Source organism: Desmodus rotundus, chromosome 7 (genome assembly GCF_022682495.2).
Source record: "Desmodus rotundus isolate HL8 chromosome 7, HLdesRot8A.1, whole genome shotgun sequence".
Lineage (NCBI taxonomy): Eukaryota > Metazoa > Chordata > Mammalia > Chiroptera > Phyllostomidae > Desmodus > Desmodus rotundus.
Genome location: NC_071393.1, coordinates 93,981,070 through 93,995,146, shown reverse-complemented (window position 1 = coordinate 93,995,146; position 14,077 = coordinate 93,981,070). Strand labels below are relative to the sequence as shown.

Genomic DNA, 14,077 nt, shown 5'->3' with positions numbered 1-14,077 from the left:
TCTTTGCTACAGATTCCAGGGCCTCAGCTAATTATCCCTTCCACTTGGTTGTTGCCACTCAGCCACTTTTAATCCTTGGGGTTCTCCTTCACCCCATCCCCAGTTGACTTTTTATCTCCAAGACTAGAATCTCACTGTCATCACCTCCTTTTGATTCTACCTTTAAGCCAAGCTATCTTTTTTTTTCAAACAGATGTTGCAATTAAGGCAGAATAACAAGCACTCCTTTGACTTAAATGAAAATTTTACATCTTTGAGGCTCCACATTAAAATAGTTCACAAGGTTAGGGCCCACCCTGGGAATTATTCCCTCTCTGGGCACTTCTTCATTTTCCAGTTAAAGCAAAAGTGGTGAATTTAACTGCAAGTGCATGAATTCCTTCCAGCCTTAAAAAGGTCACTTAGTACAAATGCTTGATTTCAGACTCGGGGATGGAAATAGGATGAAATGGAAAAACCTTAACTTTTTGGGTCAAGGTCTAGATGAAAGACTTGCTGACAGCAAACAAAACAAAACACCAAATAAAGTAAGATAATCAAAGTGTTTTAGAGTTTCAACGCTATACAAAGGAATCTGTAAAATAAAACTGAAATAAGCCGTAATAATTTAGTTCAAATACCAGAATTTTCCCACATAGCACTCAATTTAAGTTTTCTATTTGAAGTGTATGTGTGTGCTAGACAACAAATATTTATTGAGCAGTCACTACATGTGAGTCAAGGAGGACATGATGATGTGATGCTAGCAGAAAAATAACTTGTGCCAGTCACACAGCTAGGCGATGATGATACAGGACAAGGGAAGTACAGGAGTCTACGGGACACAACAAAGGAGTACCCAATCCAGCTCTGGGTCAGCACAGACTTCCCAGAAGTAAAATCTCCACTGAGATCAGATAAATGAGTATGAACCAGACAACAACGACAACAACGAGAACATTTATATAATGCTTAATTGCCAAGTACCATTTTAAGAGTATTCCATATACTTACCCATTAATTCTCCCAACAATCCCATAAAGTAGGAACTATTATTATTACCTACCTTGTACAGATGAAGAAGTTGAGACTTTAAGAGATTAAGTAATTGCCAAAGTCACACAGCTAAAAAGAGGCAGAATGAGGATGAGAACCCAGGCACTCTAGAGGCTCTGCTTCTCTCTCTCTCTCTCTCTCTCTCTCAAGATAAGAGGTGGGGGTGAGGGTGGAAAGAAATGGTAAGAGAAGAAGAAATGAAAGCATGATAGGTAGAGAAATGTATGCATTAAAACTGTGAAAAAAGAATGAAGTTTGAAAAAACTTTGAAGCAAGAATTAAAGGAAGTTCCATATGGTGGGCTCTTGGGAGAGGTTAAGAATGGAAATTTAAAAGAAACCAGATTAAACTGGGGCACTTTAGGTTAAGGTGGCCATCAAGAATCGTTAGTGTGTGAATTACAGTAGTAGTCTATTAAGTGATTTCTTGGTGTCTCTTCCTTTAAGACAATCTTTCCATATACCACTACCAGAATTCAACTTCCTAAAATACTATTGCCATGATATCACTACCTTGCTCAAAAAGTCTTTAGTAGTGCTCCACTGACTGTAAGATTCATTCGAAATTGCTGAGTCTTCACAAAATGACCTCCACTTCTCTTCTCAACCTTATTTTTGGATTTCCACCAATCCCAACTACAAGTTTCAGTCCCATATAAAATTTTTTACCCTTGGGGCAAACCATCATTACTGAATAAAAATTTATAAGACCCCTGGCCACTTAGCTCAGTTTGTCAGAATGTTGTCTTGATATGCCAAGGTTGTGAGTCTATCAGGGCACATACAAAAATCAACCAATGAACGTATAAATAAGTAGAACAACAAATCAATGTTTTTCTCTCTCTTCCCTACCTGTTCCCCTCACTCTCTAAAATCAATAAATAAAAATTTAAATGTATATTTTTTAATTTAGAAGAATCATTTTAACACTTTGTATAATACTTCAACCTACAAACAATATATTTAACATCCTTACAGATTCACAATTTTGAGTGGGTATACACAGAGGGAGAAGAATGAATTAGTGCAAACAGAATCAGTACCTTAATATTTCTTTTCTTTTTTTTTTTTTGTGAGCAGTGCATTTGGTTTTATTTAGTGAGCACAGTATTTGCAATTTGACAGCCACACACCCTCCAATTTTACTGTTTACTTTACAACAAAATATCGATATAGGGTATTTTTTCATGCAAGTTGTGGAAGTATATACACTGAATAAACACTTCAGAAATCAATATATATGTACATTATTTACACATTAACTCTATTTACTGTAAATAGAAATGTCTTCTAAGAAAAAATAAGAAAACGAGAGATCACTTGCGGCTTCTGGTCTACAACAGACCTAACTTTTCAGCAAAGCACATCTATGTAGATATATGCATCTTAACTTCAAAAATACGCATTGCTTCACAGGAAGCATTAAATGCTGCTGCGTCTGTAAATAGCTTGCACTTGGACTTAGTTTGGTACCACGTTAAACTGCTCAAAAACGTGCCATGATCTTGAAGACACTTGCTTGTCTGGGTCTGGGGTTGTCCAGCTAAGTCTCGCCTGCTGACCGGGGCCAGTGGGCTGCGGCAGCCGCTGCATCCTCCTGGTGCCCCTCACCGCCTCCTGCCCTCTCGGGGGAACAGCGTGTCTTTGGCCAGAATTGGGATGACAATTCAGCACTGAGCACAGACATGGGGGAGGAAGGAGGATGGACATGATCGTACTGAGCTGCAGGCGCCAGGCCTGCCGGGGGGCTTAGTGGGGGCGGCGGCTGCATGACTGTGAGGTTAGTACTGTTACCACGAGACCCCGAGTTCGATGATTTCCCGTAACACTCGGATGGCAAGGTGTGTAGATTCGAAGCACCACGGCCTTCTGCACGGTCCCTGGGAAACGGCCCTCGAGTGAGTCTCCCCCACAGGCGACCAGGGAAACACTTCCTGCCGAGTGCTTCCTGAGGTTCACTCCTCCCAGCCCACTCGGAGGCCAAACCCAGGAGACTGACAGGCCCGGTGGCCCCAGGGGCCTCCCTGGGTCAGACAAAGGACAGAATATCCTCAGGAAATACTGACCCACCCACTCGAGGGCCGGCCTGGGGGCGGGGCCGGCGCAGGGGCTGCGGTGCAAGCGGCGGGCAGGCCGGGCAGCATCTCGTCTCCGCGGCAGACGGAGGCCAGGGCTGCGTGTGTCAGTGGGGCGTTTCAAGGATGACTTGTCTTTCTCACAAGCTAAACTTCCGAATTTGAGGTATCAGTACAGTAACAGAGCCCGAGAGCCTGGGAGCGAGCCGTCAAAGCCAGTTTGACGCACGTTGGAGAGTCGAGGGCTCCGACCCTCTGCAGACGAGTGTGACTTGAAGCTGCGTCCAGGTCGGCGGCACTGAGAGGCCCAGGGCCCACAGCGGTCCGGTCTCGGCCCGGCGGCTCCCGGGGCAGGCGTTCCTGCCGCCGGGGTCTTCCCGTAAGTGCACAGGTCGGTCCGAGGTGTTCTTCCCTGGACGTGGACTTTACACAGGGGTGTAAGTTCGGGGTGTGCCTATGCAGACGGGGCAGGGAGAGGCGCTTCTGTGGGGTGAGGGGCCCACCGCCAGAACAGCCCAGGTGGGCAGGGCGGTCCTGGCGGTGGAAACACAGCCCCCGACAAAAAAGGCATGTGTCACGAGCCTGTCCTGGAGGACCAGAGGCCTCCAGCCCCGTCTACCTACATGTCTCAGTCCAGCTGGGGATGTGCGGGGCCCCTGCAGATGTCCGGAAGGCAGCCTGAGCCCCTGGTCGTGGGCCTTCACCGGCCCGCCGTACCACCGGTGCACGCTGGGGGTTTAAACTAGTAGTTACAGAAGATCCTAAGGGCCACACGTCACCCCCCAGTGCACACTCTCCCTCTGCATAATGGGAGAGCAAATCTCTGAAACAATGGGGTAAGATCATGTCTACTTACATACTACTCATCGTATTAAGAAATCTGGTCAGTTATCAGATCGGTGACACGAGCATCCACTTTGCCCAAAGGTTCTGAACAGCAAAGATGCGGCCACCGGCTGGCCGGAGCCTCGTGTTCAGCCGACCACGTGCTTGTGGGGGCGGAACAGTCAGATGGCGGCGGTTTCCCAGGCTTCAGCACACAGACATGTCTGTGGGGCTCGGCACTTCCGGGACAAACACCCCACACCGTGAATGTTAGCGATCGGCCTTTCTATAAAGTATCTGTGGGGCCACCCAGTCTGAGTTGAGGGGGTCCCAGGAGGGACAGGGGGCGCCCCCCACACAGGTGAGTCCCCGCCCAGCGCCGACCCCCTGGCTGCTGCGTATATAGCGTCTATGTGATTTGTTTTCAGTGCATGGTAAAAACTCGCGTCAGGAGTTAAATTTATAGCTGCCATTCTAAAAATACTACTATTAGAAAGTATCTTTCATTATAATTTCAAAGTAGAAAAAGGAGTATAAAAGCTATAATCCTATATATCTGAGAAAAAATCTGAATAGAAATGGTAGCTTTTCCTTGGCTGCGTGGATGCGAAACAGCAGCCCCCAGAACGGCGAACATCCCACCCGAGTGCGCGTGGCGATGGCGTGTGCGGGTCTGTGGTCAGACCTGCGGCCCGAGTCCACCCCGCACACCATTGCAGCTGAACTCCAGGGCCGCTGAGCGGGGGCGGCTCGGCAGGGGGCAGCCCCAAGCAGCGACACAAAGGCTTCGGAGAACCCGGGGGTGTCAGGGCCGCCGGGCGTGAGCGCTGCAGGGAAGCCCCGCCTCCTGGGACGCCTCCCGGAAGAGGCCGTCTGGGGTCCGGGCTGTGGCGGGGAGGCCTCACAGTCACTTTCTGCGGTGGGGTGTGGTTTTTACTTTTACCTGTTCGGGCCGGGAAAGCTATTTTTAATTGGCGATCCTCCTTTTCCGTGTGGCCAGCATGTCATAGAAAGGGTCCCTACGGATGCTCGCTCTGACAGACTTCATCCACTCCTCCTCCTCCTCCTCGCGGCTGGGCGCGGAGACGCCGTACACCACGGGGTTGCCCTTCACCACGCGGCCGTCCGCCTCTGTCTTACAGGCTTTGATGACTTGCCCTTTGTGACTTGGGTTATAAAGCTCGAAACAGTTGGGCTTCCGCGGGTCCTCCACCTCCCTGATAATGAGGTTCTCCAGTGGGATGATCCCCCGGGGCTCCTTGTCCGTTGTGTACTCGAAGTAGTAGAGGCAGCTGTAGGTCCGGATGAACCACCTCCGCTTCCAGGTCTTCACGGCCCGCCCAGCTCCAGGAGCCAGCCCTCGCGGTGGGGGTTGAAGAACCTGTGTGTCAGGTCATTGCCCTCATCGTCTGGGATCTTGAACGGCTCATTCTTTTTTTTTTTTTTTTTAAATATATTTATTGATTATGCTATTACAGTTGTCCCATTCCCCCCCCACTCCACTCCATCCTGCCCACCCCCCTCCCTCCCACATTCCCCCCCCATAGTTCATGTCCATGGGTCATACTTATAAGTTCTTTGGCTTCTACATTTCCTACACTATTTTTACCCTCCCCCTGTCTATTTTCCACCTATCATCTATGCTACTTATTCTCTGTAACTTTACCCCCCTCTCCCCCTCCCACTCCCTTATTGACAACCCTCATGTTCTAGTTGTTTGCCTAGTTTGCTCTCGTTTTTGTTTTAGGTGTGGCCGTTAATAACTGTGAGTTTGCTGTCATTTTTACTGTTCCTATTTTTGATCTTCTTTTTCTTAGGTAACTCCCTTTAACATTTCATATAATAAGGGCTTGATGATGAGCTTCTTTAACTTGACCTTATCTGAGAAGCACTTTATCTTCCCTTCCGGTTGCCGAGCTGTGACGCTGTATGTGGGGGAGGGGCCGAGTGGGAGCAATGGCGCCCGCCTCACTCTCCTCCGGATTTCAATCTTCCACTCCGATACCCACAATCAAACTGGGCCACTCTGGTGCTGGTTCCCGAGTAAGTGGGCCTGTGCACACTCTAGGCCCCTGTGGGTCTCTCCAACAACCTCTCCTGTGAGGCTGGGAGTCTCTCCTGCCGCCCCAACCCCCAGGGGCGCTTTCAATCAGAGGTTTGAGGCTTTATTTCCCCGAGCTGGAGCCCTGGGTTGCGCAGCGGTCTGCTTCGCTGCCCGCCGTTCGTCCGGTTTATCTGTGGGCGAATGTCTTGATGCTCTCCTACAAGGCTCCTCCGGCGGGTCCCTGCCCTCGTGGATGCCTCGGTTCAAGGTGACGACGTGCTCCGAGGTGGGCTTGTCCCGCACGTTGTGGTTGTGCAGGCTGGTGTTGAGCATGATGATGGCGAAGGACAGCACGTAGCACGTGTCTGTGACTGGAAGACCCCAGGGTTGCGCAGGCAGTAGCGGGAAGCGAACGCTTCCATCATGCGGTCGATTTTCTGGGCCTCCCCCGGAAGCCTGAAGCTCCACGGGAACTGCCTTAAGGCCTGGACCAGGTTGAGATCGGCAAACTCGTGCGGTTCGACAAAAGCCTGAAGAACTTTAAATGTTAAATTCGTCCCTCTCCCCCAGGTAGTCCCCAGTGACGGTCTTGTTGAGGCCCTCTCCTTTGTGCAGGAACTGGGCGACGTCTTCCGGGGAGCTCTGCAGCAGGTCATTCTCGATGAGGACCTGAATGCCCTTCCTGGGGTCCATGTTGAACTTCTTCCTCCCCATGGCGAGGTGCTTGTTCCTCTGGGAGGTTCTGCTCTCCTCCACGGAAGTCAGATTGTCGATCTCGGTCATCACTTCGGTGATTTCATATTTCAGTCTCTCGATGTCATCAATAAGTTCCTTTTTCCTTCGACGAATGTCTAGAAGTTCTTCCCTGTCTTCTAAGGACAGGTCTTCAGGCACGCCGCCGTCTTCGTCCACCTTGAGGCGCCCTGGGGCCGGCGGGCGAGGGGCCGCGGGCAAGGGGCGCTGCGGGTGCAGAGCGCACTGGCGGCCGGGCAGCTCCAGCAGTGCGCACGGGCCGGGGAGTACCTTAATATTTCTCAATGCTTTTTATATGTATAAAAAATTTTTGACCACTGGCTAATGAAAAGTATAAAGAACTCCATTTCAGGTTTAAGTGGCAGATATTTCAGAATTCTGGATAATACCTGACATACCAAATGTCAAAATTTTAAATGAATGAGTCTGAACCATCCCCAAGAGCCACAATTTCATTCCTACCAAAAATGTCAGTAAAAAGAACTAAATTTAATGGTTAGGATAAAAAAATAAAATAAAAATCCTAAAAAAATCCTATTTATTAAAATCCTATTATAATAAATAATCCTTATTTATTATAAATTGCATTAAATCCCTTTTCAAATCAGATAGGCTATACATAATAATTAAAAAATTCAAGTGGTGAATATCTTTAAATACACACTAAATGTAGACACTACAAAAAAATTTCAATTATCTACATTGCTATTATGCCAAAGACTAGTAGTGTTAAGTATTAGTGGCTAGGAGGGAAGGTCAAATTTTCTGTTAAATTTTTAGTTAAGTTTGAAAAATTGACCCCTTATTTAACTCTCTGTAAAAAACAATTTTTGGCTCTGGCTGGTGTGGCTCAGTGGATTGAGTGCTGGCCTGCGAACCAAGAGGTCACTGGTTCAATTCCCAGTCAGGGCACATGCCTAGATTGCGGGCTAGGTCCCCAGCAGGGGGCGTGTGAGAGGCAACCACACATCAGTGTTTCTCTCCCTCTCTTTCTCTATCCCTTCCCCTCTGTCTAAAGATAAATAAATAAAATCTTTTTAAAAAATTAAAAATATTCCTGGAGTTTCAGCCAAGATGGAGGTGTAAGTAGATATGCTTCCCCTCCTTGCACAACCAAAGAAGAAAACAACCCATTTAAATACAAAAAACAATCAGAACTGCCAGAAAATTGAAGTATATGGAAGTCTGACAACCAAGGAATTAAACAAGAAGCATTCATCCAGGCTGGTAGGAGGGGCAGAGACAGGCAGCCAGGGTGGAGAGGACGTGGGGCAAGGCAGCAGCCACTGGTGGACTGGGCAGGCGAGGTGGTGGCTGGTGCACCAGATAGTACCATATTCACGTGCAGATAAACTGGGAGGAACAACTGGGGAGCAAGACAAAGCACACAACCCAGGGTTCCAGCACTGGGAAAATAAAGCCTCAGAACCTCTGGATGTAAAAACCTGTGGGGGTTGTGACAACAGGAGAAACTGCCAGTCTCTTGAAAGCAGGACAAGAGCAGAGAAAGTGGTACTGTTTCCTCTGAGACCCTTCCCCCTCACACAGGGCCACAACACAGCAAAGTGAATTGCTCCATCCTGGAGAATACCTAAGTTTGCCCCCTTAAAATGTAACAGGTGCACCGAGACAAAGAAGTATGGTCCAAATGAAAGAAGAGTTCAAAACCCCATTAAAAGAACTAAGTGACAAGGAGATAACCAACCTATCAGATGCAGGGTTCAAAACACTGGTAATCACAATGCTCACAGAAATGACTAAGTTATGGCCACAAAACAAAGGAAGAAGTGAAGGCTATACAAAGTGAAATAAAGAAAAATACACAGGGAACCAACAGTGAAGGGAAGGAAACTGGGACTCAAATCAACAATTTGGAACAAAAGGAAGAAATAAACATTGAACCAGAACGGAATGAAGGAACAAGAATTCAAAAAATGAGGAGAGGCTTAGGAAACTCTGGGACAACTTTAAACATTCCAACAACTGAATCATAGGGGTGCCAAAAGGAGAAGATGAAGAGCAAGAAATTGAAAACTTATTTGAACAAATAATGAAAGAAAATTACCCCAATGTGGCAAAGGAAGTAGACATACAAGTCCAGGAAGCTCAGAGTCCCAAAGAAACTGGGATGCCAAGACATCCAAGAAACACACCAAGGCACATCATAATCACATCACCCAAGATTAAAGATAAGGAGAGAATCTTAAAAGCAGCACCAGAAAAGGAGACAGTTACCTACAAAGGAGTTCCCTTCGGACTATCAGCTGATTTCTCAAAAGGAAAACAAAAACAAAAAACAGACAATAAATGTTGGTGAGGATATGGAGAAACTGGAACCCTTGTACACTGTTGGCATAAACTTTAGTTGAGTTCTACTAATCTACTACCATTGGACGAGCCACACTGTTGGTATAGGAATATAAATAGGGATGTAGCCACTAAGAAAAACAATATGGTAATTTCTCAAAAAAGTTAAACAAAGAATTACCATATCAGCCAGCTGGGACTTAAGCTAGTACTTGCACACGTATATTCAGAGCAGTGTTATTCACAGCAGCCAAAAGGGGGAAGCAACCCAGTATTTGTCATAATATGAATGGATAAACAAAGTGTGCTATATGCATACAATAAAATATTATTCAACCTTGAAAAGGAAGTAATTGATACATGGTTCAACATGAATGAACCTTGAGGACATTATGCTAAGTATAATAGGCCAGTTACAAAAAGACAAATACTGTATGATTCTACTTTTATGAGGTACCTAGAGTAGTCAGATTCATAGAGACAGAAAGGAGAACAATAGTTACCAAAGGCAGGGAAGAAGGGAATAGGAAATTGTTTAATGGATACGGTTTCAGTTTTGCAAGATGAAAAGGGTTCTGGAGATTGGTTGCACAACACTGTGAACATATGGATACTCCGCATATTCTATTTATCAGCAGATCTATACACTTAAAAATGGTTAAGATGATAAATTTTTTGTTATATATGTTTTACTGGATTTTTTTAATGTTCAAAAAAAAAAAGCCCAGAATGACTCTGGAACCAGATCACCTGACTTTGAATCTTGGCTCTGCTACTTCCTAGCTATATAACTAGTCTGTACCTCATTTCCTCAGCCATAGATGAGATGACATAAAAGTACCTACATTATTAACTTGTAATAATTGAATTAGTACATACATGTGAACTTCTCACAACAGTATTAGCACACAGTGAGTCCTATTGTAAGCATTTGTTATTATTAGATTCATCATTTTGAAAACATAATTAAAGTGGAATTCAGGCCTGCAGGCAAAACTGAGTTTCTCCCATGCAAAACTGAATAAAACAATTCATGTGCTTATATTCAGGTAAACTCCTGATACAAAGCAGCACTAACACACAAACTAAGGAAAGACTTCCATAATACCTTATTTTTTCAAAGACTTTATTTTTTTAATTTAATCTTGTATTTTTTCCATTACCATTTAGTCCCCTTACACCTCCCTCCTCCCAGCAACCACCACACTGTTGTCCATGTCCATGAGTCCTTTTTCCTTTTTGCCCAATCCCTCCACCCCCTAACTTCCCCCCACACCAGCTGTCATCCTGCTCTCTGCCTAAGAGTTTGTCCCCATTTTCTTGTTAGTTCAATTTGTTCATCAGATTCCACATGAGTGAAATCATATAGTATTTGTCTTTCTGACTTGACTGGCTTATTTCACTTAGCAAAATGTTCTCCAGGTCCACCCATACTGTTGCAGAGGGTAAAATTTTCTTTTCTTTTTTTTTTAATATATTTATTAATTATGCTATTACATTTGTCCCATTTCCCCCCCCCCACTCCACTCCATCCTGCCCACCCCCCTCCCTCCCACATTCCCCCCCCCCGTAGTTCATGACCATGGGTCATACTTACAAGTTCTTTGGCTTCTACATTTCCTACACTATTTTTACCCTCCCCCTGTCTATTTTCCACCTATCATCTATGCTACTTATTCTCTGTACCTTTACCCCCCTCTCCCCCTCCCACTCCCTTATTGACAACCCTCATGTTCTAGTTGTTTGCCTAGTTTGCTCTCGTTTTTGTTTTATGTGTGGCCGTTAATAACTGTGAGTTTACTGTCATTTTTACTGTTCCTATTTTTGATCTTCTTTTTCTTAGGTAACTCCCTTTAACATTTCATATAATAAGGGCTTGATGATGAGCTTCTTTAACTTGACCTTATCTGAGAAGCACTTTATCTTCCCTTCCATTCTAAATGATAGCTTTGCTGGATACAGTAATCTTGGATGTAGGTCCTTGCGTTTAATCTTGGGTAATATAATTATGATGTGCCTTGTTGTGTTCCTCCTTGGGTCCAGCTTCTTTGGGACTCTCTGAGCTTCCTGGACTTCCCGGAAGTCTATTTCCTTTGCCAGATCAGGGAAGTTCTCCATTATTTGTTCAAATAAGTTTTCAATTTTTTGTTCTTCCTCTTCTCCTTCTGGCACCCCTATAATTCGGATGTTGGAACGTTTCAAGGTGTCCTGGAGGTTCCTAAGCCTCTCCTCATTTTTCCAAGTTCTTGTTTCTTCATTCTTTTCTGGTTGGATGTTTGTTTCTTCCTTCTGGTCCATACCATTGATTTGAGTCCCAGTTTCCTTCTCATCACTATTGGTTCCCTGTACATTTTCCTTTGTTTCTCTTAGCATAGGCTTCATTTTTTCATCTGTTTTTTGAACAGATTCAACCAAGTCTGTGAGCATCTTGATAACCAGTGCTTTGAACTGTGCATCCGATAGGTTGGCTATCTTTTCATCGCTTAGTTGTATTTTTTCTGGAGCTTTGAAGTGTTCTGTCATTTGGGCCATTTTTGTTTGTTTGTTTGTCTTGGCGTGTCTGTTACTTTAAGGGGCGGAGCCTTAGGTGTTCCCCGGGGCGGGGTAATGCTGGTTGCTGCACTGTGACGCTGTACGTGGGGGAGGGGCCAAGTGGGAGCAATGGCACCCGCCTCACTGTCCTCCGGATTTCAATCTTCCACTCCAATACCCACAATCAAACTGGGCCACTCTGGTGCTGGTTCCTGAGTAAGTGGGCCTGCGCACACTCTAGGCCCCTGTGGGTCTCTCCAACAACCTCTCCTGTGAGGCTGGGAGTCTCTCCTGCTGCCGCCCCAACCCCCAGGGGCACTTTCTATCAGAGGTTTGAGGCTTTATTTCCCCGAGCTGGAGCCCTGGGTTGCACGGTCTGCTTCGCTGCCCGCCGTTGGTCAGGTTTATCTGTGGGCGAGTGTGGTGCCGCAGGGTGCTACGCGCCACTCTGAGTCCGGCCCTCTGGGTTTATCTGTGCAAATGTGGGGCCGCAGGGTCTGCTAGTGCTCGGACTGCCTGTGCCATTTGTCCCACACTCCACCAGTCTCAGTCCCGCCACAGCCACGCGAGTCCTCTCCACCCTGGTGCCCGTCTTCGCCCCTCCTACCAGTCTGGATGTGTTTATTTTCTATTTCCTTGGTGTCAGTCCCCCTTGCTGTTCGATTCTCTGTCAGTTCTGGTTGTGCGAGGAGGCGCAGTGTGTCTACCTACGCCGCCATCTTGGTTCCCCCCCCTTTTCTTTTTTTATAGACGAGCAGTATTTCATTGTATAAATGCCCCATTGTTGTTTTATCCACTTATCTACTGATGGACACTTGGGTTACTTCCATATCTTGGCACTGTACATAATGCTGCAATGAAGGTAGGGGTGCTTATGTTCTTTCAAATTAGTGTTTTGGGTTCCTTCAGATATATTCTGAGATGTGAGATCGCTGGGTCAAAAGGCAGATCCATTTTTAATTTTTTGATGTATCTTCATACTGCTTTTCACTGTGGCTGCACCAATCTGCATTCCCACCAACAGTGCAAAAGGGTTCCCCTTTCTCCACATCCTCACCTGCACTTGTTTGTTGATTTATTGACGATGCCATTCTGACACATATCAGACGATATCTCATTGTGGTTTTAATTTGCATTTCTTTCATGATTAGTGACATTGGGCATCTGTATGTCCTCTTTGGAGAAGTGTCTATTCAGGTCCTTTGCCCATTTTTGAATTGGGTTTGTTTGGGGGTTTTTTGGTGCTGAGTTTTGTAAGTTACAAATTTTGGATATTAACCCTTATCAGATGTATCAGTGTTTATGTTCTCCCATTCTGTGAGTTGTCTTTTCACTTTGTTGATGATTTCCTTTTTTCTGCAAAAAGGAAAAACTTTTAGTTCAATGTAGTCCCATTTGTTTATTTTTCTTTTGTTCCCCTTGCCTGGGGAGATGTATCTGATAAAATACTGGTATGGGTAATGTCTGAGATTTTGCTGCCTATGTTTTCTCCTAGGATTTTTATGGTTTTGGGTCTAACATTTAAGTCTTTAATCCATTTTGAATTTATTCTTGTGTGTGGTGTAAGAAGGCAGTCTTGTTTCATTTTTCTGCATGTATCTGCCCAATCTTCCCAACACCATATATTGAATAAACTATCTTTAGCCCATTGTATGTGCTTGTTTCCTCTGTTGAATATTGACTATAAAGTTGTGGGTTTATTTCTGGGCTATTTTGTTCCATTGATATGTGTCTGTTTTTATGCCAGTACCATGAATGTTGTGATTACTATGGCCTAGTAGTTTCATATTAGGTAGCGTGATTCCTCCAACTTTGTTTTTTTCCCCCAGGATCATTGTTGCTATGCAGGGCCTTTTGTGGCTCCATATAAATTTTCAAAATATTTGGTCTAGTTCTGTGACATACATCATTGGAATCTTGATAGGAATTGCATTGAATCTATAGATTGCTTTGGGTAGTATGGATATTTTAATGATACTGATTCTTCCTATCTATGAACCAAAAACTTCATTTTCAATTTTGAATATTTCATCAAGTAGTTTGTTTTAGCATATGTTCTAAAAAATTTTTCAGGGATTCTAACCAGTACTATTAGCTGGGCACATTAACTAATGTCTATTGATTCACCAATCTGTAATGAAAAGCACCGGATTTAACAGCCATCTGGTATAGTGTTGTTTCTATGACAGCTTATGTTTTACAATGTCCATAAGTAGAATATTACTCAAAAGTGGCACCTTTTTACTTCCTTTTCTTCACTGATCTCAAATATAATATTAACCATTTCTAAGCAAGATGGTAAAATGAACAATTCTGTAATTATGTAAGGCTATGTATGACCCTTGTTTCCTATACTGCATTTGTAGATGTTGAAGCAATTAAATGTTTTTCTGTGAAAATGGAATGTTTTGTGGTAAAGGGGTCAGTGCAGTTTGCTTGGAACCACTTCTCCTGAAAATTCCTCCTTACAAATAGGAAAGTTAAGTTGGAGAAGCAGATCAATGGGG

The 14,077-nt window shown here is 44.9% G+C and overlaps 1 protein-coding gene and 1 pseudogene across 2 annotated transcripts in view; both read right to left on the bottom strand.

Annotated features, from left to right (window-relative positions):
* Positions 1-14,077, bottom strand: part of ZNF609 (zinc finger protein 609) — a 211,508-nt gene that overhangs the window by 123,072 nt on the left and 74,359 nt on the right. The window lies entirely within an intron of this gene.
* LOC112296429 (cytohesin-3-like) lies at positions 4,566-6,890 on the bottom strand (annotated as a pseudogene).